The 13222-nt window shown below is 28.1% G+C and overlaps 1 long non-coding RNA gene across 1 annotated transcript; it reads left to right on the top strand.

Annotated features, from left to right (window-relative positions):
- Positions 1 to 1579: 1579 nt before the first annotated feature.
- Positions 1580 to 2483, top strand: LOC130512756 (uncharacterized). The gene is made up of 3 exons (XR_008946341.1): positions 1580 to 1672; positions 1787 to 2002; positions 2077 to 2483. It is a non-coding gene; the product is annotated as an uncharacterized LOC130512756 (long non-coding RNA).
- Positions 2484 to 13222: the final 10739 nt, after the last annotated feature.

Raw genomic sequence — 13222 nt, 5'->3', positions numbered from 1 at the left:
CTTATTGAGAATATGATAGGTGTTTCAGAATATTATTGGATGTTATATTGGGCTGTGATTGGTAACATGAATTGTAAATTTCTTTAGTTTTAATACTTGTGCTGCATTTTATTGGTTGTTAAGAATTTTTTGTTTTAATAGTCTCTAAATTATACTAATTTATTTATTTGCAGTAATTGTTTATTACAAAATATAAAATTATAATAACCTTTAGTATTTTATTATCTATAAACACATATTAGTCTCATTCCGTTTAAATATTAAACATTATTTTCACGACAAGAACTAAACCAAAGAAAACAAAAGATAATTAGAAACTAGATAAATTTTAGAGAAAAGATTAGGATAGCCACTACAAGAAAACATGCCTATTGCAACAGAAATTTGCAACAGAATTATTCTCTCGCAAAATTGCAACGGAACTACGAGTGAATAGCGACGAGAAACAATACCCTCGCAAAACGCTTGCAAATTTGCAACAAATAAGTTCCTCGCAAACTTGCGACCAGTTTGCGAGGGAAATATGACAAACCGACGCAAAACCGACGCAAATTTGCGATGAAAAGTCTTGTCGCAAAACCGTTGCAAATTTGCGAGGATTTTGCATTTGAAGTACATTTCAAATTATTCTCCTTGCAATTTCGTTGCAAAACAGATAGGTTTTATAATACACGTTTTTTTCTTCGTGTAACTAATTTAATAACCTCGCAATTCCGTTGCAAAACGGATAAGTTGGTTATACACGTTTTCTATATGTGTAACTAATTTTTGCAAGGGAAAGAATGCCCACGCTAATCCCTTGCAAAGTTGTTAGAATTCCCTCGCTAATCCCTTGTAAAGTTGTTAAGCATTGCAAAACCGTTGCAATATCTGTTGCAATTCACTCGCAAATCCCTAGCAAAAACCATGCAATTATCTTTTAAATGTCTATATATAGCAGCTGTGATCAGTTAGTAAAACATAGAAGAAAAAAAATGAAAAAAAAGTTGTGCAAAGAAGGAATTTAAAAAAAAAAATTGAGAGAAAAATATATTAAGAAAGAAAAAAGAAAAAAAATTGAGAGAAAAATGGCGTCCAGAAATGATATATATGCGTTACGGGCATAGATGTACAATCATAGAGATCCGGATACCGGTGAAGTGACGAGAGAATATCGGGCGGGGCTACGGGGTTTCTTACAACAGGTAACTAACCAACCATTTGCAAGGGAAAATGGTAAAATATTATGTCCCTGTGTAAAATGCAAGAACGAACCATATTTAGAAATTGATACTGTGAAGAAGCATCTATATAATAGAGGATTTAGACCACAGTACTACATATGGTTTTTGCATGGGGAAGGTGCATCAAGTAGTAGTACGGGTCAGGGATTTGAACTACCAAGTTATAATGCTAATTATTATGATCCTCGTGAGTCAAATATGTTTGGAAATAATGCGGGTGATGGGTATGAGCAAAATATGTTTGAAAATAATGCGGGAGATAGGTATGAGCAACATGGAAATAGATATCACAATATGGTTACAGATGCATTGCATGAAGCTGCTATTCCTGATAGTAGTAGGGAAGAACCTAACATAGTCGGGCAGCCCGTTACTCTGACCCCGATGGACATGGGCCGTCTAAGCATCGTTCAGGTCAGACTTCTTACAAGGCCCGTGCGTGAATTATTGTAAGTTCTCCCTTTTTTTTCTTGGTTCATTTAAGTTGCGATGTGAAGTTGCCTATTATCTCTTAAGTTGTGATCTCAATTTTTAATGATTTGACTTAATCTTTTTAATTTTAGGCTGAAGAAACAGGAGAGTCTATTCCTGATTTGCTTGGGGTTCTCGAGATCACTAAACGAAAGCCGGATGGGTCTTTCGTTGACGGCAAATCTGAGCAGCTCTACAATGACGTGACATCTAAATTTCAGGAGTTATCTCAGGCAGCTAGTGATGATCCCGAGAGCACTGGTTCTGTTGGTCTCACTCCAGCAGAAAAGAACAAGATTTATTGTGAGGTAATTTTTTATTGCTGCCAATCTCAATTTTTTTTAGGTCTTCTTTGATACTGATTTCTGATTTTATTATGTAGCTTGCTCCCCGCAAAAAGCGACGAATTTATGGAGTGGGTTCTCTAAATCAATCTGTAGGATCCGTTTCTGCATCTTTTCCTTCTTCTAGCAGTTCTGAGGACCAGTCTTTGAAGAAGATCATCAAGGAACAAGCTCTTGTGATTCAGAGCCAGGGAAATGAAATCGGGAGGCTGAGTGCTGCTGTTTGTTATCTAGCTACCAAAGATTCTACCTTGGCGAACATTCTTCAGTCCGAAGATGTGCCTTCTTCCCACAACTCCGAGGGCATGTCTCATGACTCTAGAGATGATGAATCTGATGCTATTTAGTTTGTTGCTATCTTTGTTATGAATGTTAAAACTTTGTGTGTTTGTATTTCTTTGTATCGAATCTTGAATTTTTTCTATTTCAGTAATATTTTCGATAATTTAATAATTTGTTTATATTTTTTTCTAAAAAAAAATTGTTTTAGATTTTGCTAGAAAAAACAAATACTCGCAAAACGCTTGCAAAAGTGCAACGGAAAAGAACACGCAAATTTGCAAGGAAACAAAATACCGTTGCAAATTTGCAACGAAAATATTGCTTGCAAATTTGCGAGGAAAGGAATACCGTTTCAAATTTGCAACGAAAATATTGCTTGCAAATTTGCGATGAAAACAAAACGCTTGCAAATTAGCGAGGAAAAGGTCTCGTTGCAAATCTGCAATGGAAACATTTCCTCGCAAATTTGCGTGTGTTTTGCAAGCGACGTCGTTTCCGTTGCAAAGTGCGACGATTATTTTTTCGTTGCAAATTTGCGACGAAAGTCATTCCGTTGCAAAATTGCGAGCGTTTTGCAAGCGAATTCAATTTGCGACTAAGGATTTGCAAGGGAATGTGTTTCCTCGCAAATGGCTCGCAAATGACGATTTGCAACGGAATTGCAATGCATTTTTCCCTTGCAAATGACGTGTTTTCTTGTAGTGAGCACTAAACCACGTTTTTGTCACAAAATAACATCACAAGGAAGAAAATGACCAAAAAAGTTTTATTGAAAGGTAAAAATGCATTTATAATCCTTGGGTTAATTAATTTAAGACTTAGGGTTTATAGTTAAGGGGTGAACTTTTAGGAATGTGTTCAAATTTTTAAAAATAAAAAATAAATATTAAATTTTTCAAAACAAAAGGTGTTATTTTGGTCATTTTATTTTTTGAATGCTATTTTGTGACAAAGACTTAAAAAGTGATATTCGAGAGAATTGCCCTAAATTTTAATTATTTTATTTTAGTTACAATCATAATTAGTTATTAATAAATATATATAAATTATAAAGTAAAATAAATATATGAAATTAAGGTGGTGGGTAAGATGTTGAAGTTTATTAAACAAAACTATATCTATCTTATTAAAAGAGAAGTACCCAATAAAAAATACCCCTTAATTTTTAGTTTTATTTACAATGGCATGCCACTGAGAATTAACTAAGTTTCCTATTTTAATGCTTGTCTTTTTCAGTTTATTTCATGCGTTTTCCAAAATTATTGTTGTCTTTTCTGATTTAGATTTCTTAATTATTGTTGTCTTTTCTGATTAATAAATGTATTTTCTTAATTTGAATTTAAATAATAGATTTAAACATTTAATATTTTTTCTAATTTAAATAATAAATTTCCTTAATCGTATATTAACCAAAATCGATTTCTCTATATATTTTGTATTAACTTATTAAATATTAAAATCACATAAGATAATCAATTTATATAACTTATAAATATAATATAAAATAATTTATTCATATATTATTAGTATAATGGTTTCAAAATATAATTTCAATTAGTTATAAATATTGGATTTGTTTATATGATATACTGTGATATAATAGACAATTAAAATCATAAAATATAATTATTTAACATAATAAATAAATTTTTTTTTTTAAAAATGTAATATTAACAATAATTTTATAGAGTTTAATGTACATATATATATTATCATTAGTACACAGAAAAAATTAAAGTGAAAAAAATATTTATACAGTTACGGGTCGAATCTATAAATAAATAACAACAGCGCAAGATTATTTTCTTTAATAAATTTATTTTAATAGAAATTATAGTTCTAAATATGTTTATATATTTTATATTTTATAAATTTATTTTATTTGTTTATAAGAGATGCTAAGATTTTAGAATTAAAAAAATATGACCCGCTTTTATATTATTTTAGTTAGAAATTTTAAATTTTATATCTGAATATTTAATTAAATTTTTAATTTTAACTTTTTATTATTACTACCAAAATTTATTTTTAGTCTAAAATTTATGTCTAAAATATCGTAAATTCATCATTTAATATAAACAAAAAAACTAAAAATATAAAATAAACACCCGTCCGGTCGGACGGGTCAATGTCTAGTAATTTATTAAAACTGAAATACAAATAAAAAATGACCCCAAAACTTATCATTTTATTTACAAATTTATGCCACTGAAAACCTAACTAAGCCTAACTATTAGCATTAATTTTCATTTTGTCATTTTAAATAATCATAAAAAATAACCCTAATTTACATACATGATTTTTTTGTTTGTGTTGCCATTAATGAAGTTGGAACATAACCCATATTAACATTAAAAATACCAAAATAAATTTAATTGTAGGATGTCAAATATATATCTTATCATTCTAAAAGAAAATCATTTTATAATGGGTTACTAGATTTTGATCCGCGCTTCGAAAGCGCGGGTATTATTTTTCATTTTTATGAAATATATTATTTGTTTGTAATTATTGAATGTATTTATCTTAATAAAATTTTCTTTATAATAAATTCGACATATAAAGTGTGTCAAATAAACTATGTGTTTCTCTCGCTTTGTTTTATTCCTTCTCTAATCAACATATTTATTTGGTTTGTTGTTAAAATAAATTATTTTAAAACGCAACTGTACAATACTCTTACATTGATATTTTGTTTAAACAATGTGACATACTTATATATTACCAATCAACATATTTGTGTAGTTTGTTGTTAAAAGAAATGATTTTGAATCCAAATGTACAGTACTTTTATATTGATTTTTTTTCAGTTCATATAATTTTTATAAATATATTTATTTCAACTGAACCAACTAATATTTTGTTAAATTGTCCCCTGAAATATATTTTTATACATCGATATTTATTTTTCATAATTAGTGTTATATATTGTAGATGTATCATAATATAACTAACGATATTCAAAATACATGGACCAAATCAGGTTATATGGCTATTTTTGTAACAAATATCCGAACCCGTTTTAGATGCATTGGTTATTTAAATATTTTTAGGTTCCTATACATAAGAACCGAATTCATCCAGATCCAGAATAACCCAACTCAAAATTCACACATAAGTTTATAATATTCAAGCTCGGATATATTGAAAACATTTTTTATAACATGTTACATATAAATATTGTTGTAATTTTCTTATATATATTTAGAACATTTTTTAATAAAGGTTATTGGAAAATATTTTAGTAAATTTTTTTAAATATATGCATATTTTAAATCAATTTTTGATATAAATCAACTTTAAATTATTATTTTGATTTCAAATATGTATATAAAATTTAAATTTTATTTTATGATTATTTTAGACAAAAAAATGTTTTTAGGTAATTAGATTAGTCCATTTTGTATATTTTAAAACTAATATACTTTTATCCATGTTTCAAAATTTAAATTTTTGCATTAGTTTTCTATGAATTATTATTAATTTTATGATTTTTTTTTGCAAATTGAGCTCTTAAAATTTTTATATTTGACTAAACTAAATAAGGTAGTAATACTGTTTTTAAAAATTGTTTTATATAATATACTATTTATATTTGAGTTTGTGTTTAGTTTTTTTTCACCATAAAGAATTGTAAAAATAGTGACAAAATTGTAAATAAAAAGAAATATAGAAAGAAAGTTGTTTAATTTATTATAATAAATGTTTAAATAGAAAGAAGTATTAAATATGTTATTCATGTTTCTAAACAATTCTTATTTGTTATTAATTTATTAAAAATACAATGGCTAAATGTGTAAATAAAAGAAAATACACATTTCTACAATCCATGTTTCCAAACATATCTCATTTATTCTACTATCCATGTTTCCAAACATATCTCATTTATTCTACTATCCTTGTATCCAAACATCTCCAAAATGTACTTCAACTTTAATAATATAGATGTAACAATCGGTATACTTTTAAAAGTAATGTTATCAGCTTTCAGTATGAAACAAGACAATCAATTTATTTAACATGTAACTAATTGTGTATATATATATATATATATATATATAATATATATATATTATAAATTAATATCCATATTTGAACTAACATAATCCAATCAATATTATTTAATTATTCCTGAAATTAATGTTCTAACTAATTCAAAAAGTAGTTTCTATATTTCTCTTTTGCAATCTTAACATTTAATAGGATATATTAGCATATATGCAATCAATTTGATTTATTTAAATACATAATATTACATTATACTTACAAGAAACACATAGTATACTATTAAAAAAATCAATACAAATTATAATCCAACGATAAGCTAGCACTATTCAATGGGTGTTCATTTACGAATTTCGGTTCGATTTCGACTTTTTGTATTTTTTCTTTGAAAAGCTAACTACCATATATATACGTTCAACAAACATCCGCACATATGTGTGGGTCAAAATCTAGCTATGAATGTTAAAATTGAAATAAATGTTGAAATTTTAGGTTGAAGAGAGAAGATAATATATAATAAAAATATAAAATTGATGGTGTTGAATATGGAAACTAATGTAAATAGTTTATGTGCAGATTATATATCGGAGGAAAAAAATCAATTAAAATAAATTGGAAAAATTAACTAATAAACAGAAAGGTAAATTGCTCCACTACAAGAAAGCATAGCTTATTCTGACCAAATTCCTGACCATATAAGTTGTCAAAATTATTTCCGACCACAAACTAACCGTTTTATGATGATTAAATAAAGTGGATGAAAAATGGTCAGAAATTACTGACGAACTGAATTGGTAACAAAAATGGTCAGTAATTTGTGACCAAGTCTTGACTATTTTAATAAGGTCAGAAAAATGATCAGAAATTGATCAAAAAATGGTCAGAGTTTTAATAAAATTTTAACTATTTTTCCTATTTTGTGTAGTGGTCAGAAAATAGTCAAAAAACTGTGTTATACGCTTGGTTAATAAAGCTAGATACCTTTAACCTAATATACATTTTCTTTTAACGTCTTCTTCTTACTTCCAGAGGCGCATAACTCTTTCTTCACACTGATTCTCAGAGGAGACCACTCTAGCGCTACAGGTAATGTTTCTCTTATATAATTGGTTGATTTGCAATGACTTGTAGGTTTAACCGTTTAAGTATTATAAAGAATTTTCTTAAGTAAATTTTCATTGAGTTTTAATTGATTTCTTTCCTACCCAGGCAGAGATCAACACTCTAATTTTCATGGTAAGTTAATTTTTCATATTTATCAAAAAAAATTCTTGTTTCTTATATGCTTTTTATTTTACAGAAAAACAATGTGATTAAAGGTTACCGTTTTAGATTGGAACAATGCCAGATCCATGACAAGTACTTTCAGCTGGTTTTATGGAACAGTGCTTAAGACCAAGAAGGACGATTATGGATTACAAACAGAAGACAGTAGTAGATGAGAAAGATATTATTATTCTTGCTTTTTGTAGCTTTATTTGTTGTTTTTAAATTTTATGTAAATACTATGTTAAAACTATTTCAATGTTAATTGTTTAGGTTTCAACTCTAAACTATATTTAATTTAGTCATTTGTATTTTAAATACAGTTTCATTGATTAATAAATCTAATTAAAATAATTAGATAATTTATTAATAAGTGGTTAGAAATATCATAAATTGGTCAGGAAATGGTTAAGAAAATTGTGACCACTTTTTGATAACATTTCTGACGATTTTCCTGACCATTTATGTGGTCAAGAAATTATTGACCACTTTCCGACCAAAGCAAATTTCTGACGGAGTTTTTTTGACGACTATAAATGGTCAGAAGTTGGACAATATAGAGTGTTTCTGACCATTTTATATCGGATATAGTGGTCAAAATTTTAACTATTTCTTGTAGTGCTCACTTATGTTTTTTCATGGAAAAGCTCACTTATGCAATTTAGGAACTGTGTTAAAAAGTTAATTTCCCTATATAAAAATTAATTGCAACTAAAAATAAACAGAAAAGGAAATTGCACGAGTCAAATGGGGGCACCAACACTAAATAACTAATCAACCGGGGGTATACTATTTACCAACAGTGAACACTTTCATGTAACGTGCATTCGGTAGGTGTAAGTGTATGTGATCAACCTAGACATCAATATTTTTCTTATATATACCGTATCGGCTGATTCAGTCAGTATTAGAGAATATACTTTATTGTTACAGAGTGGAGTGGTTATCACATTCCCTGGCCCGATTTTAGAATATTCTCCAATTAATTCTAGGAAATAAGCTGATCGTTTGTTACAATCCACCATGTTAAGTATTTCGACCAAAATCCAAACCCAAACTATTTAAGCAATGATAATCTAAGAATGATTTTGCTGAATATTCATAAGAGGCCAAATAATTAAGAACATGCCCATGCTACATATATCGTGACGGATGAGATAATTAAAACCAAAATTTGCCATTTTTCCTGCAGATAGATACGTGAGTATCTGAGGTATTACGAACACATAACATAATAACAACGTATTATATTTATTAAGTAAATAGTATATACAATCCGATCTGGGTTCCATAGAAGAAAGAGGAGGAGGTGGAGAAGGAGTGAGAGAACTATATTATATTCATAACTAGAATAGTCCACCATAACTTAAAAAAAACATTAGGAGAGTTAGAAAGAAGAAAACTGTGGAAATAGGTGAGGAGATGACAATGGTAGAGGAGAAGACGGAGGTGATGATGAAACATATGGTGGTGGTGGTGTATTACATGTGTGATAACAACAAACATAATACATGTTTGTTACCTTTTCATTCTATATGTCTATTATAAAATAGAAGACCAGAACAATAAAGTGATAACATTCTCTGATCTTTTTCAGTAATGGTGGCAGAGGATAAAGTATATCTAATAACACCAGAGAAATAAGTTTTGTTGTTGGTACTGTTGGTAGCGGATGAAAGATACAATGGAGATAAATGAAGAAAAAACTAGTCATGACAGTAGTGAAATAGATACTTGTAGCAATCATAAAATAATTAGTGTAAGTGGTGTTGGTGGAAGTGATTGTGGAGAAGTGACAAAAAGTAGTATAGATGATATGGTCAAGGAGAAGAAGTGGCAAAGGAGAAGAGAAAAAAAAAACATAAAAATGAAGGAAAAAATCATACGATAAGTATTAGCAAAAAAAATGTTTTTAATATATGTTAAATCAGGTGTATAATTCTATATCAATATGATTTAGATATAGTATAATAAAACTTTTTCCAATAATGTTTAAAGTTCGTTTGAAAAATTTCAAGTTATGACATATGTAGAGAAATCCACACAGTAATAACACAAGTAACTCTCCAGAACATGATACATCAGATTTTTAGAACCTTGTGAGATTGCCATGTCAATAAATGAAAAAACTATGAAAACCAATCAAATCATTTCGTTTCTACACATCAGTTTTGTCTCGTGTTTTGTCTTTTCTTCTTTGTTTGTATCACCACTTTCACTTGTCCAAGATTTACGATTAGAAATAATGAAAATCAGATGGGCTTCTACTGCTACTGTGCGGCCTCCTTTTCACGCCGTAAGCCCCCTCCTCATGCCTTAACCACCGTATACGTCGCCATCGATCAGATTGATTGAAAGTGGGGAAGGAAAACGCTTGGGGCGCAAGCAAGAGTGGATGGTAATCTGACTTGCTCGGATCTCGACTTTGGTGGTTGGTACCGCTCGGATGGTATCCTCGGTGGATTGTGAAGATTCGGGGCGTCAAGTGATGGTGAAGACCGGCAGCTCTGACGTCGCTCCTTTCTCCTCCACGTCTCGGTTCTGCCGCATAACACCAACAAGAGCAAAGATGAGTCTATGGACAGCAGATGCGGTGGATCCAAAGGTGATTAGTTCGCAAGAGGAAGGTGGTGGTGACGATCTGAGACAAACACCACATCTTTTCCTCACACAAGAAAGAGAAGAAGATTTGAAGGAAGAACCAAGAACAATACGAAGGCTGAAGAGGGGAAGAAGAGAAGATAATACGAAGACGTGGTTAGAAGCATTGGTGATTACCACACAAGGAAGATGACGGTTTGGCTTTAGGTAGAAGGAGATAGATATACTTATATAATTTATACACGTGTTAGGTTAACGTGAATAAGAAAAATTGAGTTTTGGTTTGATAAAAGAAATTAATTAGACAAACCAAACCGGTTTTAGTAAAGCAAAGCGATTAGATGATGTTGAATCTGATATGAATGTTGATTTTTAAAGAAAAAAAAACAGAAGACGAGAACCTGTTTTTATAACCGGAAGGAACCTATTAGATTTATATAACTAGGAGTTTTAACCGCATTTGCGGGCTTAACAATTTTACAAAAAATTGTACATGAATATATTATCAAATCAAAATTCACTAAAATAAAGTATTCTTATGCTTTTGAAATATTTAATAATTAGTTAAGAATTAAAATTTATCATACGATTTTTTCTATTTTAAGAAAACATCTTTCGTTATGCAGAATAAACTTAAAACATTCATATATACATAAAATTATATATGTGGATTTATATTTATTTTTAAAATCTTATGATGTACAATATTTATGGATAACATAATATAGAATCTTTTAGATAATGATGATTATCAAGTTAATGAAATTTTTAAAAATTTCTGAATAATTATATATTAACAAAAATTATCGAACTATCTATTAAAAATAATAAAGACTTTAACGCTTTATGGATTAAAGTGAGAACAAAAAAGTCACTTCACATAATAAATATAAATACTTTTAATTCTTTGCTATATATATATATATAGAAATAAAGTCGGTTTGATATTACTAAACCAAATATAATATAAACATATAAATAGATATTTTAGTTATATAATATAAATTTAATTATGACATTGTGGTTATAGTTTTTAGTTATTCTCAAGATAAATATAAAGATAAATTATAAGAAAAATAATTAAAATATTTATTAAGATTAATTATTGAAAATAAAATATAACTAAACATAAAATTACGGGAACCATGACAAATAAGCAAAAAAACTAAAATTATGGAGAGTATGAAAAGTAATCGTTTTGATATTACTAAACCAAAGATAATATAGACATATATATATATATATATATATATTTTAATTTTACTTAAGTAAATATAATATAAATATGACATTGTGGTTAGAATTTTTTTGTTATTCTCAAGATAATGACAACTTATAAGCAAAATCACTAAAATATATATATTAAGATTAATAATTAAAAATAAATATGACTAAACCTAAAATTACAGGAAACTTGACAAATATAATATAAAAATTATATATTTTTTTAATTTACTTAAATATATATAATATAAATTTAAATATGACATTATGATTAGAATTTTAAGTTATTCTCAAGATAAAGATAATGATAAATTATAAGTAAATCATTAAAATATTTACTAAAATTAATAATTAAGAATAAAATGAATAAACCTAAAATTATAGAAAACATGACAAATAAATAAAAAACCTAAAAATATGGAGAAGTTGACACATAAGCCAAATCACTTTTTAAATAATAGTATAGATTTGATTTTGGATAACAAAAGAAAATTTAATTTGGAAACAAATTATAGTATTATTAGATTTCATCATTGTGGATCGGAAATATGTTTGATGAACTCTTCATTTTTTCCATGTACATCCGAAATATCAAGCTTGGTGGCAAATAACAATGACACCAGTGAATTATTATATTTCATCATTTCAACAAGTGTTGGGATAATAACGACAATACTGAAAAAATGCTGGATAGTTTTTGATTCCAAGATTTGTTAACCAAGATCCAATTAGGTTTCACTCAGAAATTTTTGAAAAAAGTCTATTGCAGTCTCACAAAAAAACTGTTTATTTTTTGGTTCCTTGGGATATCATAGGCTGAGAATGAGCAGATGCCTGATATAAGCAAGAAACTTAGGTTTTATGTTAGATGGTTCCAACAAGTAAGTGGAATCTGTATCTAAAAGAAAGAAAATCTGTGTTATTCTTTAGAATCTGCACAGAAAGATGCAGTGCACATCAATGAGTTATCTTCTGCAATGGGTAATTACATCACAAAACTTTTGAGGTTGGAGAATAAAAAAACTAACCTAAGAGACTATAGACTAAACATACTAAAATACATAATTTGATGCTATGGCCGAATATTGAAGAGAAAATCCCGCAGCGTAGCGCGGGTAATTATCTAGTATGTATAATTTTATCAACAAAACTATTTGATTGAATAATGTTTGATTCAAAAGATACATATGAAATAAAATTGGGAAAAGTATAAGAAAAAAAGCAAAAGATAAAAGTAGATGAAACGTTATGTTCTCCATTTCCGCGAGTAGGGAATAATATTTTTGGCAAAATTCACATAATATATAACATATCATAGCCTAAAAGGTATAATGGCTATAAACTTGATTTCCCTTATGTAATGGACATCTCTTGGAATTTCTCATAATTTAAATCTCAGAGGGAATCAAATTTATGATTGATGTAGATACACACCAGACCCCCCCCCCAAAAGATTATCACTAAGCTATCACTACTTAGGGGTGTTATTGGGAGATGAATTTGTATAGAGTTTTTGAATTTTAAAATTTGATAGATTTTTAAAATTATGTGGATTGTGAAAATATATATACATTGACTAATAAAAAATATAGATTAGGAGGTTTTAGTGAGACTTAGATTTTTATTGAGTTTGTTGATTTTAAAAGTAGCGAGATTTGTTAAATTTGGAAATAGTTGTAGAGAATTTTATATATTGTGAAAATCTATGAAAATAAAGTAGTGTAATGATTTTAAGAATTCAAGGAAAATATATAGTATTCTCAAAATTTTGTTTTCTGAGTTAAAATATTAAGAATTCAACTCCTA

This window comes from Raphanus sativus, chromosome 5, assembly GCF_000801105.2.
Source record: "Raphanus sativus cultivar WK10039 chromosome 5, ASM80110v3, whole genome shotgun sequence".
In the NCBI taxonomy this organism is placed as follows: domain Eukaryota; kingdom Viridiplantae; phylum Streptophyta; class Magnoliopsida; order Brassicales; family Brassicaceae; genus Raphanus; species Raphanus sativus.
Note: the sequence above shows the minus strand (reverse complement) of the source record. Positions and strands in the feature narration are given on the sequence as shown.